The following is a 17,154-nucleotide window of genomic DNA, read 5'->3' on the forward strand; positions in this document are numbered from 1 at the left end:
GAAGCAGGAGACGTGGGTTCAATCCCTGGGTCGAGAAGATCCCCTGGAGGAGGGCATGGCAACCCACTCCAGTATTCTTGCCTGGAGAATCCCATGGACAGAGGAGCCTGGTGGGCTACAGTTCTTCAGGGTCACAAAGAGTCAGATGTGACTGAGCACACCAAGGAGCTATACAAAACAGAAACCTTTAATTCAGTTCAGTTCAGTCACTCAGTCATGTCTGACTCTTTGCAACCTGATGGACTGCAGCATGCCAGGCTTCCCTGTCCATCACCAACTCCCAGAGCTTGCTCAAACTCATGTCTATAGAGTCGGTGATGCCGTCCAACCATCTCATCCTCTGTCGTCCCCTTCTCCTCCTGCCCTCTATCTTTCCCAGCATCAGGGTCTTTTCAAATGAATCAGTTCTTCACATCAGGTGGCCAAAATATTGGAGTTTCAGCTTCAGCATCAGTCCTTCCAATGAATAGTCAGGACTGATTTCCTTTAGGATTGACTGGTTTGATCTCCTTGCAGTCCAAGGGACTCTCAAGAATCTTCTCCAACACCACAGTTCAAAAGCATCAGTTCTTCAGTGCTCAGCTTTCTTTGTAGTCCAATTCTCACATCCATGCATGACTACTGGAAAAACCATAGCTTTGACTGAGAGACCTTTGTTGACAAAGTAATGTCTATGCTTTTTAACATGCTGTCTAGGTTGGTCATAGTTTTTCATCCAAGGAGCAAGCGTTTTTTAATTTCATGGCTGCAGTTGCCATCTGCAATGATTTTGGACCTTTTATTAACAGAGAGTTAAGAAAGTGGATTGCTTCATCTTTTGGGGAAGTGATGAAGGGTCTGTTGGGAGAATTACCTCACTACTGCTAACCAGGAAATCCCAGACTGACTTGGTAAGACAACATTGCTGGGAGAAGCTGAGACTGCCGCCAGGCTAGAAATTGGTCTTGGTTTGCTGACGCAGGGCTTAGCACAAGTGACTCCATTTGGAGTCACACTGTTGTTTCTTTATAACAAGGCTTTTTAAAAAAGATGGGGTTCACAGAGCTTCCAGGTGGATGGACCAGAGCTCATCCGTGTGCCTGGAGGGTGCAGCACACCAGACTCCATAGGGACAAAAGCTCCTACACTGGGGACCATCCTGAACCTCGCCCTATGAACCTCTTCATCTGTATCCTTTACAATATGCTTTATAATATACTGGTAAACATGAATAAATGTTCTTCTGAGTTCTGTGAGCCCCTTTAGAAAATTAAACAACATAAGCCAGGGTGGGGACTTCCCTGGTGGTCCAGTGGCTAAGACTCCACACTCCTAATGCAAGGGCCCAGTTTCGATTCATGGTCAGGAAACTAGGTCCCATATGCCACAATACACTGCAACGAAGACCGAAGATTCTTTGTCACAACTAGGACCCAGCGCAGCCAAATAAATAAATATGAACAAAATAAACAAAATTTTAAAACTATCTTTTAAAAACGTCCTAAGGAGAGGATCATAGGAACTTCCAACTTATCCCTAATTGGTAACAACACAGATTTGTGATTGGCATCTGAAGTGGGGGCAGTCTTGTGGGACTAAGCTTTTAACACGGGAGCTAAGGCTTCCTCCAGGTAGATTTTGTCAGAATTGAGTTAAATCACAGGACCTCCAGTCAGTGTTTCCTGAGAAGTGGAGAATTATTTGGTGGTGTTGGAAAAAATACACACTGAAATTTCCCAACAATCGGCTGTCCAGTGAAACAAATGTCTCTGGCATGGTGGTGAGCTCCCCATGAGAGGGTGTATCCAAGAAGAGTCTGAGCAAAATCTGTCTCAGATGCTTAAAGGATGTGGGGTTTGGGCTTTGAGAGGGGCCAGAAAAAGCCACAAATTCAGAAGGCATGAAGGAAGAAGAAACAGCAACACTGGTGAAAAATCTATGAGAAAAATAAGGACAGGGTACTACTTTCAAATTCAGTAGGAAGGTACCGAAAAAGAAAAAAACAATATGAGCAGCTTGAGGGAAGGGACTTTATTTCATTATTTCACTGACACCAAAGTAGGTTCTTGCCTGGTGCTTGGTACCCAGAAGGTTCTGGATCAATGCTGGTATCAGTTATTGTTGTTCAGTCGCTCAGTCGTGTCTGACTCTTTGCAGCCCCATGGACTACAGCCGCCAGGTTCCCTGTCCTTCACCATCTCCTGGAGTACCAGTTACAGGACTGGAAAGCTAGTCCAAGCTCAGCCTTATCGATCAAACCGTGTGATTCCTGTAAGGCCACTTTCTCTCTAGAGGTCTGCTTCCTCAACTAATTATACAAGGACTTATTTTAGATGATTTCTTGAGAATAACTAGTATTCTAATTACAACACCATGATTCACACCAAACCTGTTTATAGCATAATGTGGATCACAAACAGACATCATTAAAAATATAAAAATTAGTGGCCAGATGGAGCAGATTGTGAAGGTTCTTAAATTTTGAAGATGTTTATTTATTTATTTTTTTAATTGTGAATTTTGCATTTGATTCCCTTTACCTGCAATAAAATGCTAAATATTCCCTGAGGAAATATGTTAGAATTGGTTCGCATTCAATGAGAACTGCATTAAGTCGATCCACATTGAGTCTATTCTTTGTCAGCACTCACCCTATTCACCAGCGGTGTCTGGCCGCTTGGGCCGTCACTCATGCCTTTTTCTGTAGGCCCTGGGTCAGGTACTCATGCTCAGTCGCTCAGTTGTGTCCGACTTTTGCGACCCCATGGACTATAGCCAACCAGGCTCCTCTGTCCGTGGGATTACTCAGGCAAGAATACTGGAGTAGGTTGTCATTTCCTCCTCCAGGGGATCTTCCCAACCCAGGGACTGAACCCAGGTCTCCTGCATTGCAAGCAGATTCTTTACCACCGAACCACCCAGGAAGCCCCCTGAAGTCTGGTAGGTCTCGTTTAAAATTCCCACCCCACCAATTACTGCTGTAGGATCTTGGGAAAATTTATCTCTTAGCCTCTCAAAGTCCTCCTCTGTAAATGGGGGAAATGATAAATGCGGATCATGGAGAGTTTTGAGGATTCAGTCTGGTGGTATCTGTCAAGCGCTCAGGGAAGTAGGTGACACATAGTAGGTATAGTCCAGGGTTACTGTTCTTGTAACTTTGGATTATCAAGTTCTGCCTCTGCTGGTCCTTCCACCTGGAGCACCGGCTCCCCAGGGAAGATGCCCCCACAGAACCCTCCTCACTTCTATTTCCCAAGACTCCTGCATCCTGGTCCTGATCGCCTTGTGGAGGCTGCAGATCCTTCTGTCCTTTCCTGCAAGCTCCTGAGAGCACACACTTTGCATTTGTGCCAATCCAGAGCACTCAACCCACTGTCCTGCATGTCCAGGGAGCTGAGTATCTCCTTAATTGACCAATCTGGACTTCACATTCAGATGAGAGACACATAAAAAAAGGGAAATGATTTCTGGTCCAACAACTGCTCCTGATGAAGGGTTAATGGAATGGAAGCTCCTATTCAACAAACACCCAGAGGAGGATGGAGTTGAGGGGAAAACCCACTGAATGTGCCCATCAGTGCCAGGAACACTTGCCATCAAGTACCTATTCACTGATTCCACCCGCTAGGCACCTAACACTGCTTATGTGACCAAGGCAAGTGCACTCAGTTGCAAGGAATTTGTGTGGCGGCTTTGTGACGTGGAAGGGTTTGCATTTCAAAAGATGAGATAAGACAGGTGGTGGGGCTGGAGGTTACATAGTCCTGGAAGTCTTGCTAAGGAGCTTGGCTTTGTCCTGAGAGCAGAGAAAGACAGAGAGCAGAAGCAAGGAAGTGAAGTGATTGGTTTTCTCGTAATTCTGACTGCTGTGTAGAGAGTGGACTAAGGGGAGGCCAGCCCAACAGCTTGGTTGGGAAGTTGTTTCAGTGATCTAGGTAAAAGATGCTGGTGGTCTGGGCAGGAAGAAAAGAAGGAAACAGCAGAGAATACCAGTTCTTCACTTTCCAGGTGCCTTTAACCTGTGAAGTAGGTCAATTCAGCATTGTTTGGATTTACAGATCAGAGTGAGAGAAAGAGCAGTGACAGAGAGGTCCTTAAGTATGACCTTCTCATCTTCTCTGTACATCCCCCGGAAAAAAGGCTGTATGACCTTGGGTGTTAAGTGAATGGTGTCAAGGATAGTCACATCTGTGTTGGCCCCTCCTGTCAGAGTGCAGTCTCTTATTGAGGAGCTCCTGTCTTCACAAAGGTCTGGAACTAAGTAGGGCACTGACTGGTGTCCCCATTTTTGCCCTCATTTTCTTATACCCAAGGGCTTCCCCTCTCCCCATCATGTGGTCGTCTCTCTGCCTGGGATCTCCGTCAGTATCTGTTCAGACATTTGCTTCCCTCAATGGACTAGGAGGTGAAGAGGCAGTCTAGTCCCCTCCAACTCCCCTGGCATGTAAATACCTGCTGTTGTTTTATAGAATCATCAATTCTAGGATTGGAAAGGACTTTCAGGTCCAGTGGGTAACTGTTCCTTATGCAAATGCAGGAGTCCCCTCTTATGTCCACACACCTACAGCGCAGTGACCACATTCTTCCTCCAAGAGGTATCCTGATATTTCAGTCGGATCACCTTCATGCCTCTGACTCTCAACAACCACTGATATTTTGTGAAGTCAGCATTTCATTCTGTCTGAAATTTGAGTTTACCTGTCTATTTTACTCACTCAACTGTGTTCTTTAGGGACATAGATGCCCATGTTTTATTTACTTTAACATTCCTCATAGCCTTGAACACAGCACCTGTCATAGAGTGGGAACGTGATAATGAGAAAATGACTAAACGAACGAATGGATGAGTGGCTAGCTCTCAGTGTTAGAAAGTTCTTTACCCCTCGGCTGAAGCATGCCTCCTGCTAACCACCGCTTCTGGAGCTGAAGTCCACTCCACACAAACCATATTTTCCTCTTCCTCGTGGTGGCTTCTCACCTGATGAGACCACAGCAACTTGCTTTATTTGCCTCAAACACATCAGCCTGTTCCTGCCCAGCTTTTTCTTACCTTGAACATTTTACGTGTTTTCCACTTCTGCCTGGAAACCCTTGACTCTCATTTCTTTCATGGCCGGACCTTCCGTGCCATGTGGGCCTTACTTCCCAAAAAATGCCACATCCAACCACTCAGTCTAGAGTAACTCCCTTTGTCCTTCTACCTCTTTATCTCTCTGTGCTGAATTCTGGGTAAGTTCCTCAGATTCATCTTCCAGTTCATGAAACCTCTCTTCATCGGTGTCTGCCTAGCCTATTGACTGAGGTCTTGGATCTGTCACTCTGCATTTCATTCATAGAATGTGTATGTGAATATTGTAAGCATCGTCATTTTAAAATCCTTTTTACAATCTCTATTGCATGTCATCCTCCGTTAGTGATTTCTCCAATTTATTGTATGCTGATCATCCCTCAGGACTTGAGTATCTTTGTAATTGTTACAATTTTCAAGATGCAACTTTACCAGGAATTATCATCTATGAGTGATCCACATAGGTTATGGAGGGGACCCATCAAGTTCATGAATCTTGGAAGAGCTGTTACATTAACTCCTTGATGAATACGAGATCAGTGCAAGGAACTGGGTACCAACCTCGTGCACGATGTAGGCAAGAGGTGAGGATTTTTTCTATTTGGTCTCACGCACCTGATTCTAGAAGCGTTAACTTTACATGACAGCTTTGTCCTAAGACTGGAACATCATCAAGTGCAGTGGTACCCAGATGCCAGGCTCTTAATGTGTGCACTTCATGTCTAGAAAACACCCAGCTGAATATATGAGTGTGGGACTCAGTGAAAACACAAATTTCTGAGATCTATCTCCTTGGCACTGATTCTGTAAGTCTAAAAGTGAGCCTAGGAATCTGAATCTTATACAGCTCTCCATATGCTTCTGATGTATAGTGAAGTTTGGGTACCAGTGGTCCTAGAAGCTCTAGGGACTGTAATTGGATTTATTTTTACCTTGCTTATTTCCTTCAAATAAAAGGATTGAAAGCAGCTTACAGGATACATGCAAATACATTGTGAAAAGCAGACTTAAAAACCACCCACACAAATAAACTGAGGAAGTGAGAGCTGACCTTATGCCAAGACTGGAGACACACACAAGGTAATGCTGTGGTCAGTGTCCTCACCAACATCCTTATCATGTGGCTGGGAATGAAGTGGGAGCCGTTATTATCCATTTCTGGAGACCGTCAATATTAAAAGCCATCTCAGGGAAATAAGTTATGTGAGCAACAGTAGAACTGCAAAGGGATTGCTGCTCTTCGATAGGGTTTTAATGTTTCTAGGGTCCTGCTGTGTAAATTGTCCAAATACACACTTATTGGTCTGGCAACACTCAAGAAGACTCTCCTGGCAAACTGAATCTGCCTTGCTGAGTCCTCCGAGCCCATGTTCACTCACACTTCTTGGCCAGAGGACTCTTATTTATCTCCAAGACACCACTCAAATATCACCGACTCCAGGCAGCCCTCCTCCTTCATCTCCTTCCTTCCTTTTGTCCTTCACTCATTAAGCCCTTATCACGTCCCAGCATTGCACTGGAGCTCCCCAGTTTCCCCTCATGCCAGCATCTGCCATGTGGCAGATGTTCCCATCCTCATCTCCCACAATGCTTCCCCTCACTTCTCTGGTCTCTCCCTGTTGGCTGTCTGTGCGCCCTGCCTCTCTCCACAGGACTTTTGCACAGGCCGTGTCAGTCTTCTGTCTGGAATGCTCCTCCCCGCTCATGTTCCGGCTGTCCCCCATTTAGGTTATTCCTTTCTGGCCCCCTGCAGTTGTCTCACTCTGTCTTCCTTCGTGTCCGGGACATAATATTTCTTTCGCGATTCCTAGGTTACCATCTGTCTCCTTGAGCACACAAGGACAAGCGCTGTAACCTCAATGCCTAGCACCGAGCCTGACAGAGAGGAGGTGCCTGCTAACTTTGTTGAGTGGGTGAAAGAAGACATCCCTGAGAACCTCAGTCTCTTTCTTCCTTTGGATCAGTCATTTTTAAACTTCTCTTGGTCGCTGGCCCCTTTAAGCATCTCATGAAGGCGACACACCCTCTTTGTACATGAATGCTTCTTCACACGAAACTCCTGTGTTGTTTCAAGGTTCAAAAACCCCCAGATAAGAGAGTGCAGAGAAGAAGAAATCGTCCTATACTGCTGGTGGGAATCTAAGTTGATGTAGCCACTATGGAAGACAGTATGGAGGTTGCTCCGAAAACTAAAAATAGAATTACCACATGATCCAACAATCCCACTCCTGGGCATATACCCAGACAAAATTACAATGTAAAAAGATTCATGCACCCTGAGGTTCATAGAGCACTATTCACAATATCTAGGCACCGAAATAACCTAAACATCCATTGACAGACGAATGAATGAAGGCAATGTGGTACCTATACACAGCCATAAAAAAGAACAAAATAAGCCATTTGCAGCAACATGGATGCAACTAGACATTATCATACTAATTGAAGTCAGGCAGACAGAGAAAGACAAATACCATATGATATCACTTATATGTGGAATCTGAAATATGGCAGAAATGAACCTATCCATGAAACAGAAATAGACTCACAGACACAGAGATAAAACTTGTGATTGCCGGGGGGGAGGGAGAGCGAGGGACTGGGAGTTTGGGGTTGGTAGATGCAAACTCTTACAGATAGAATTGGTAAGCAACAAGGTCCTCCTATATTGCTCAGGGAATCGTATTCAATATACTGTCATAAATCATAATAGAATATGAAATAGAATATATATATGTATAATCAAATCATTCTGTACAGGAGAAATTAACACAACATTCTAAATCAACTATACTTCAATAAAATAGAAAAAAACACCCCAGATGAAGAGAGCATTATTAATTTCAAGCTAAGATTCATTTCTAGAGAGAACAGCTGATGATTTATATATAGATATCATGATTTACATGTGTGCGCCATCGGTAAGTCAGGTCCGACTCTTTTGTGACCCCGTGGACTGCAGTCCGCCAGGCTCCTCTGTCCATGGGGTTTTCCGGGGAAAAATACTGGAGTGGGTTGCCATTTCCTCTTCAAGGGGATCTTCCCAACCCAGAGATTAAACCCACGGCTCCTGTGACTACTGTATTGGCAAGTGGAATCTTTACCACTGTGGTACCTGGGAAGCCCATCATGATTTAAGCCCAGTTACAAGGAGAGATGACTGTGGGCTTCCCGGCATCTTAAAGTGTTGTGTGTTCAGATGGCTTCATGTAGATGCCATGCAGGTTGGTATGTTCCCTTTAAGAGCTCATCTCCCTGGTTTTTTGTTGTTGCAGGAAAGAAGGCAGCGCAGAGGCAAGTGCATCAAACTGGAAAATATTTACATCGCTCCCAACTGCCCAGTGTAGCAGAGGTGGGCCCATGATTTGAGATCCCTTCGAGGGATCTGAGCTACAAGCCAAACAACCCTCTTCCTATTTCAAGTCACTCTTGAGAACGCCTCTACTCTGTGTAAAACCAACTGGGGGACCAGCGGGATGGCTGATAGCTGTCAGAAGCCTGTATGTATTGGCACAGGGTGGCAGAAGGTGTCGGGGGCTGGAGTCCCAAGGTCCTGAATGGCTTGGCCATTCCTAAGCTGTGTCCCTGCACAGATGACTAACCTTTGAATTTCCACGTCTGCATCTGTTTGAGGGGCCTCATGCCTACTTGACAGTTTTGTTCCAATGACCTAATGAACTAATGGCTGCAAAAGTGCCCCAAACACCACAATGCTTCCCGTGTGATCAGGAATCATAGTTGTTGGTAAAATGCAATTCTGTCTTTTCTCACTCACATACTGACATCTGCTCCGGAGGGCTCTCTGCCATAAAGTACTCATTACCGTTCTATATAGCTGACACCCAAGACTGGTGATGTGGGGCCTGGGAGTGTCACAATGTGAAAGACATCTGAGTAGTCACCTTGGTATTCCAGAGCTTGTGCAGGGCTAGCCTGTGCAAAACACTGTACGTGTGTGAGCACTTTCCTAGGGAGAGGGACCATGGACTTTACTAGATTCTCAAATGAGACTGGGACCCCCCAAGGGTGAAGCACCCCTAATCTAGGGAGAAAGGACTCTACTAAGGAACGCAGAGACCCAACTCTGCCTCTAACTGGCCAGTGATGGGCCTCAGTTCTTCATCTGTGAAATGGGTGTGGACATGAGCCCTCTGGCGTCCCTCTCCGCTCAGACCTCTGATGAGTCTATAACCCTCCCTGTATCGTGTCCTTCATCAGATGAGGCTCATCCCGCTGCAGCAAACATCATCTGGGGTCTTACTGTGGGGCAGGCTCTGGCCAGCTGGGAGTTTCTGAACCCAGCCCCCACCTGCTTCCAGAATAAGTAGAGATTTCTTCTTTTCTACACATAAGTCTCTTTGGGCCACTGTGTGCATGAATTTTCCACCTCTCTCAAATAACCAAAGCACCCCCAAAGTGCCCAAAGTACTGGAGCTCTGTTTCTGCTCATCTTACCCAGCAGTTAAAGAGCGCTGTGGCCCAGCAGCTGGGCTCAGACCTAGAGGGTCTGTTTCTTCTGTAAAGACTTGCCTGTAAACTGCAGAGCTGGCCATGAGGCCATCTCACTCGGGCAGCCGAGGGGCTAACGGGGATGTCTGAAGTCTTAACACCCTGAGAAAGGCAGCCTGAAAAGCGGGCTGTGCGTGTACAAGCTGGTGAGCTGAGTTCTCTCTTGCCTCTGCTGTGAGGCAGAGGTGGATGGCAAGAAGGCGGCTGGTGGGTGGGGTCTGCCCTCACGTCTGGGACTTCAGCAGGACCAGGGCTGGGCTCACACAAGCCCCACGATACATGGGACAAACCTCAGAGAGTTCCCAGTCCACAGTCCTCAGGCCAGATTTGGTTCACAAGCATATCTTGGTTAGCTTTTGTTTTGTTTTGCTTTGTTTTTTTAATTGTGGTGAAAACATGCATACCATATAATTTACCACCTTCAGTTCAGTTTAGTTCAGTTCAATCGCTCAGTCATGTCCGACTCTTTGTGACGCCATGAATCGCAGCACGCCAGGTCTCCCTGTCCATCACCAATTCCCGGAGTTCACTCAAACTCACATCCATCGAGTTGGTGATGCCATCCAGCCATCTCATCCTCTGTCGTCCCCTTTTCCTTCTGCCCCCAATCCCTCCCAGCATCAGGGTCTTTTCCAATGAGTCAACTCTTCGCGTGAGGTGGCCAAAGTACTGGAGTTTCAGCTTCACCATCATTCCTTCCAAAGAACACCCAGGGCTGATCTCCTTCAGAATGGACTGGTTGGATCTCCTTGCAGTCCAAGGGACTCTTAAGAGTCTTCTCCAACACCACAGTTCAAAAGCATCAATTCTTCAGCGCTCAGCTTTCTTCACATTCCACCTCTCACATCCATACATGACCACAGGAAAAACCATAGCCTTGACTAGACGGACCTTTGTTGGCAAAGTAATGTCTCTGCTTTTGAATATGCTATCTAGGTTGGTCATAACTTTTCTTCCAAGGAGTAAGCGTCTTTTAATTTCATGGCTGCAGTAACTGTCTGCAGTGATTTTAGAGCCCCAAAAAATAAAGTCTGACACTGTTTCCACTGTTTCCCCATCTATTTCCCATGAAGTGATGGGACCGGATGCCACCATTTTTAAATACCCAGTTCATTGGCATTAAATGCAGTCACAGCTTGTGCAGCCATCACCCCCGTTCATCTCCAGAATCTTCCATCTTCCCGTATTGAAGCTCTGTCCACACTGACCCCCGTTTCCCCTTCTCCAGACCCTGGAAACCTCCATTCTACTCTCATGTCACTATGACATTGATGACTCTGGGGACCTCATACAAGTGGAATCACACAGAGATTTTTTTCTTTTTGAGACTGGCATATTTCAATTAGCACAAGGTCCTCAAGATTCATCCGTGTTGCAGCATGTGTCAGAATTTCCTTCCTTTTTAATACTGAATAATATTCCATTGTGTGGTTGGATCACATTTTGCTGATCCATCCACCTGTCAATGAACATTTGGGTTGCTTCCCTCTCTTGGCTATTGTGAATATTGCCATGAACATTGAGGTATGGAAACCTAGGTTATATCTGTTAATAGGGGAATTAGCAGATGACATTTAAAAGCCAAGAGATTTCTCATAAAAACCTGGATTTCTGGCTTCTCTTGGGAAAAGAGTAGATCTGGCAAGTCAGGGTCTCTAGCTTCCTGGCCATACTCAGAGCTGAATGAGGCCCGATCATTCATTCCTTGCCCCCCAGACAGGCACATAGCCCGGGGGACCTCAGGCCCCCACTCCCTCCTGGTCTTCTCCTTGCTCCCCGCCTCATACGCCTGGTCTGCCCAGCATCTTTCAGTTATGGATAGAAACACAGAGACCAGAGAGGCACAGTGACCTGGGCCCAGGGTCTCACAGACAGGCTGGTGATGTGACTGTGGTCATCCAGGAAGGCTTGGACTGCACTCTGGTTCCAACTCTGCCACTTGCCTCCCCCCTCACCCCCTCCACCGTGACCTTGACTGTTCTGAGACCAAGGTTCTTTTTTTAAGGGAAATGGGAGAGAAGGAACCTTCTCCAACAGCTTCACAGAATCATTGAGACAGACAGAGAAGGGGATGCATGGTGATTAGAACCTGGGGTCAGGATGTGAGGAGCTTATTACACAGCCCGGGTGAGTCAGGCAGCTCAGAGTTTAGAGGTCTGTCTCTTCATCTGCAAAATGGGGAAAGGGGACTAGATTGTTCTGAGAGTTAACCGAGAGGGGGACGGTGAAGCCCCCAGCAGAGGGCTTGGCACGCAGCAGGTGCTTCACACGAGTTCCTCTGGAACAAGTGAGGCTTGTGTTCAGGGCTGCAAATCCCCTTGGCAGCAGGGCACAACCCAGCAAAAGACATGATGTCCTGATGTTGCGGGGACAGCCTGGCTGCAGTCTGATTTCAGAGTCAGCCTGATTTCAGAGGCCACCCTCCACCTTTTACCTTCTGGGGCCTCAGGCAGGTCACCCGTCTCTCTGAGCTGCAGAACCCCGGCTGTCAGATGGGGTGATATCCTAGTTCTTACCAGCACAAGGTGGGTGAGAAAGCTAAGGTGCCTGGCACAGCATTGATGCTCAGTTGAGTTCAGTTGTCTTCCTTCCCTTCCCAAGCAAAAGTCTCCCTCTGAGGTTCAAAAGATGGCATATTTTCCAAATATTTTCAAAACTAAAAGAGGGAAAAATGTAGTTTTCAGCTTTCCACTGGAGGCTCCTGGGTCCACGTGTTGTTGGGGTTGAGGTGTGACACTCCCTGCGGTACCTTCCTCCATCCAGCCAGGTCTGGGCTTAGAGAAGACACTTGGACAGACCCAGTTCTCACAGGCAGGTTTTGCATCAGTCTGTTGGTTAGTCGGTTGATTACCCCTCATGACATGCCTCTTCTGAGCTGGTTTTAACATGAGGCTTCACCCTCCAGGCTCATCTCTGTTGCTGAAAGTGCATTGCCCCAGATGGCATTCTGGTCCTGACATAACCCATCACTGGTCCTTCTACTCTCAATACTACGTCTGTTACTTCAGTCCTTCCCAGAGACCCCGAGGGAGGCCTCTGAGCCACTTGCGGGCCTGTGAGGCCCTCCTGAGTGGAGCAGTCCATCCTGCTGCACCCAGGAAACCTAAGAGGCCAGGTGCGGCCTCGACAGAGCCCCGCCTCTCTACCTTCAGGCTTTGGATGAATGAAATGGGAAGGCAGATGGAAAATGCACTTGTCAACTCTTAAGTTCTGCATGAGTATACTGGATTTGACCTTCATGTCCTGGAGAGACAAGAGACCACCTGCTGCAGGAGAGAGATTAGGGTTTAAAACAGAGTCACTGGGCTGGAGTCTGGGCTCTGCAACCTTTTAGTTTTGGGATCATGGAAAAATCACTTCCTCTCCTCTATTTACTTACTTGTCAAAGGAGCAATAAAATACCTGCCTTAGCGCCTGCTAGGAGTGTTTATAGATACATGGGATGGGAAAGCGCTTTTCAGACTTCAGTGTGGTGCACACGCTTTCATGTCATTAATTCACATCACTGATCCAATGCACATCCATTACGTATCAATACCTGCTGTGTGCCGCTAGGCACAAGGTGATCTGTCTCATGACAGTTTGGAGAAGGTCTCCAGGCTAAGGAAGAAGAGAATTGCTTGTCAGATGGTTGTTCTGCGCATTCATAGATTGTGATTAGCAACAGCCAGCGAGTTGGCATGGCAACGTTTCCCCGTGAACTGCTAGGCAGTGTTCTTAAAATAGGTCCGCCAGAGGTGTAGCAGCAGTGGAGATACACAGAGACCGTGTGGTCTGATGGCTCTGCAGACCAAGATGTGCTGGGAGTGATCATGCCTCTGCCCTTCCCAGGCAGGCCAGTGGTGCAGGAACTAAGATAACAGATCCGGAAGCATCCATTGTTAGAGCTAGAGCCTTCAGTATTAACATCTCTGCCTCTCCCCATTTTACAGGTGAGGAAACTGAAGTCCACAGAGGTTAAGGGACACACTCATAATCACACAGCTGCGTGATGGCAGATGGAACCAAATCTGGTTCTGATATCTTACGCAGGGCTCTCCGGCTGTGCCACGATGCTCCTTCTTCTGATCTGTAATTCTAGATCTGAGTCTGATGCAATTCGTTTTCTAATGATTACAATCCACATGGCATCACTTGTGTGCGTGCTTAATCTCTCAGTCATGTCCGACTCTTTGCGACCCCATAGACTGTAGCTCACCAAGCTCCTCTGTCCATGGGGATTCTCCAGGCAAGAATACTGGAGTGGGTTGCCATGCCCTCCTCCAGGGGGTCTTGCCTACCCAGGGATCAGAGCCAGGTCTCCACATTGCAGGTGTATTCTTTACCATCTGAGCCACCAGGCAACGTTTATTTGATCCAAGAATTTCCCCCCATGTTTCTCCCTGGGAAGTCCTGAATCCCAAGATATGAAAACTCACCTACTTCTTAGCTAGGCTGAGATGATTGCAGCTTAAATCCGCCCCTTCCAAAGCCTCCCTACCCTAGTTTCCCATGTGAAAAGGAAGCAGCAAAGCTGATCAAAAGTTTATGAATCATTCTGTGATGAGATTACTGTATGAACTTACTTATCCATCATTGCAGAGGACAGGGAGCCCAAATCCTTTAAAAGATGGATTTCTTTCTGTTTCTGTTACTCAGCGATTTACTGAGTAAACTTTGTAAAAACTTGCGGCTTCTTAACGTTCAGGCAGGTGGGAGCTTCTTTTGAGGGATTCACAGCTTTTCTTTTAATTCCAGGGTGAAATTTCAGGTCTGGAATGAGACACTTCTTGAGAATTCAGTCAACGTCGGAGAATAGGGTGCTAGACTTTTCTGACACATTTGAAACGTTCAGCCCCTTTTTCTGTATTCAGACAGTGCCTTGAAGTGGGAGGGGCTGGGAGTCAGGGGGTGGGTGCAGTGGGAGTCCTGCCACGCCCCCTTCCTAGGCTACCATTGTGCTCTGTAGTGATGATTCTTCGTCTTGGTTGCGTGTTGGACTCACCTGGAGAGCAATTAGAAATACAACACCCAGTTCCTCTCCAGACCACTTAAATCAGGTCGTCTTGAGCGGGCCCCAGGCAGGGTCTTTAAAGAGCCCCCCAATGATTCTAACGAGCAGCCAGGGGGAGAACTCTCAAACTATAGCCTTGCTGTCTCTTTTCATTCTCCCATCCACTGTGTTTATTAAATACCCAGATGCCAATTGTGGGTTTCTTTTGTGTCAGACCCATTTTGCTCTTTGCTTAGGAAAAACATGTATTCTCAGAGGTGACAGGAGGAAAGTTCTCATCTTTGGAATATTTTATATTCCACGAGCTGGCTTGGTAACTTCACCTTTAGAGGCCCTTTTAGGCTGCTAATGCTCCTATGAAATGAAATGCATAGCACACTGTAGCCAACTGTAGCTACACTGCAGCAGACCTGGATGCTGAGTTCTTGGTAGCTGGTCATGGCACAGTTACACAGAAGTTCCGATTATATGACTGAGTGATCAAACAGGCACATAAAGCAGATTTCTTGGGTAGAGTTACTTGCATCCTAAAATCTTCCAGAAATAGATATTCTAAGTCCAGTGTGATATATAAATTGACCAGTCATGTAAGCAAATAGAAGCAGATTTCTCTTCAGCATTTGCACCAATGGTCACCTGTGTTCCTACCTGGCTCTGAAATGCATTTTTTGGAAATTCTCTGGTACATTTTCTTTTGAAAAGACCCTGATGCTGGGAAAGATTGAAGGCAGGAGGAGAAGGGGACCACAGAAAATGAGATGGTTGGATGGCATCACCGACTCAATGGACATGAGTCTGAATAAACTCTGGGGGTTAGTAATGGACAGGGAGGCCTGGCGTGCTGCAGTCCATGGGGTCACAAAGAGTTGGACAAGACAGAGTGACTGAACTAAACTGAACTGGTACCTTAAGGAGGCAGAGAAGAAGAAACCTCTGGAGTTTGTGGCTGTATTTAGTCCTCTTTCCTGTTTTATGAGAATTTCTAGAAAAAAGAGTGTATGCCTTGAACCTAAAACTGCTTTTAAAATGTCAGTAGGCTTAGGATGGGAGGACTGGCTTTGCTTTATCCCATTTGATTTTCCCTAAATCCTATTCTGGTTTCAGCAAGCACAGCTCCCATCCAAATCTGATGTCTGCAACTTTGGCATAAATGTATTACACAGAGTCGTAGGAAGACTAATGGGAGAACTGATACCATCAAAATAAGGTTTGCTCTGACAACAATTTTTTTGTCTTTGAAAAACATCATCAGGCGATGCCCAAAGGTAAACTGATGATACCTTTATATGATGGTAGAACAAGGGAAGAGAAAGACAAATGAATGGGCTGAAAACTCAGTATCAACTCTATCAATAGCTTCCTTTTAAAGCAAAAGTAATATGACACAATGTTTGCAAGTATGACATTGAAAGTGATGGGAGCAATATATATCTATGCAGCGATGTTATAACTATTAACTATTAGACTTGGCATCAGGACAAGGACACATTCTGCCTCTCACAAAGGTTGGATTATGGCCCAGAGACACAGAGGTCTACGACTCTGCCACCAACTGGTCGTGCAAGCTTTAACAGAATACTTCACCTCTTGCAGTCTCAATGTCCTCCACAGAAACATCAAGGAAGGTGTGGGCCTTAATGAGTTAGCACAGGTTTCCTAAAGCATTCAGCACAGATTAGTGCTCTGTGGATGTTGAGAACCTTCCCTCAACATATTGAACCTAACTCAGATGCATTTCAGTGCAGTGGTGGGACATGAACCACCAACCTCAGTTGGGTAACTGAGATGATCTCCCAACATTCAATGTCGCATAACCAATTTTTGCTGGGGAGGCAGGGAAATGACCTGGGTGTCACTGGCAACGGTGATGAGCCATGGCTTGTCAGTTCATTTTTGCAGAACCTCCTCAGTCTTCTCACTCTCCCAGGTTGAATCCTAGGCAGATATCACATAAAAGCTGTGAAGCACAGACAGCATTTTGGAAATTCTGTACTTTCCCAGTGGGTCCCCAACGCACAGGAACTCTACACCTCGTAATTGCATGTATCTAAAAGGACCCCATGTGTTACACATCTCTATTAATCCACACAGGGTCAGAATTTTGGCAGTCCGTGCTCTGCCCCTCCCCTCGGTTTGAAGCACTGGTTCACAGTGGGGTGGTCTGGCAACACAGGCAGACACCCCCCACTTCCTTTTGGATGTTCTGTGGTGGGACCCTCCTTTGGGTCCTGGAGCAGTGGCTGTCCCCAAACTCCCACCTGCAGCGCAATGGACACAGCGATCCATTCTTGGAGATGCCCATCCGATTTCTGACCAGTTGGGTTTTCAAGATTTGTATTGATTGCTCAATCTTGTGTATAGTAGGCTGGCATTTTCTCTTGTTACCAAGATGTATTTTTCTATGTTAGTCAAATGTATAATTTGTGTAATTTTGTACATTAAAATGTATCCTTTTTCACAATTAAAGTTTTCTTTTTTTCCTTTTTGAATGTTTAACTTACTGCCGGTTCATTACAAAGTGCTGTAGACCCTGACACAAAACAAAAAAAAAAGGCACCAAATCCAAGACTCTTGACTTTTGGTGGGGAATAAACTGTTTGGGGCT

General features: G+C 46.2%; 1 protein-coding gene across 1 annotated transcript in view; it reads left to right on the forward strand.

Moving 5' to 3' along the window:
* Nucleotides 1-17,039, forward strand: part of C6H4orf50 (chromosome 6 C4orf50 homolog) — a 142,832-nt gene extending 125,793 nt beyond the window's left edge. Inside the window, exon 16 of the mRNA XM_061419244.1 lies at nt 8,323-17,039. The gene's annotated coding sequence lies outside the window, so the exon portion shown is untranslated. The remainder of the gene's footprint in view (nt 1-8,322) is intronic.
* The last annotated feature ends 115 nt before the right edge of the window (nt 17,040-17,154 follow it).

This window comes from Bos javanicus, chromosome 6 (genome assembly GCF_032452875.1).
Source record: "Bos javanicus breed banteng chromosome 6, ARS-OSU_banteng_1.0, whole genome shotgun sequence".
NCBI classification, from domain to species: Eukaryota; Metazoa; Chordata; class Mammalia; order Artiodactyla; family Bovidae; genus Bos; species Bos javanicus.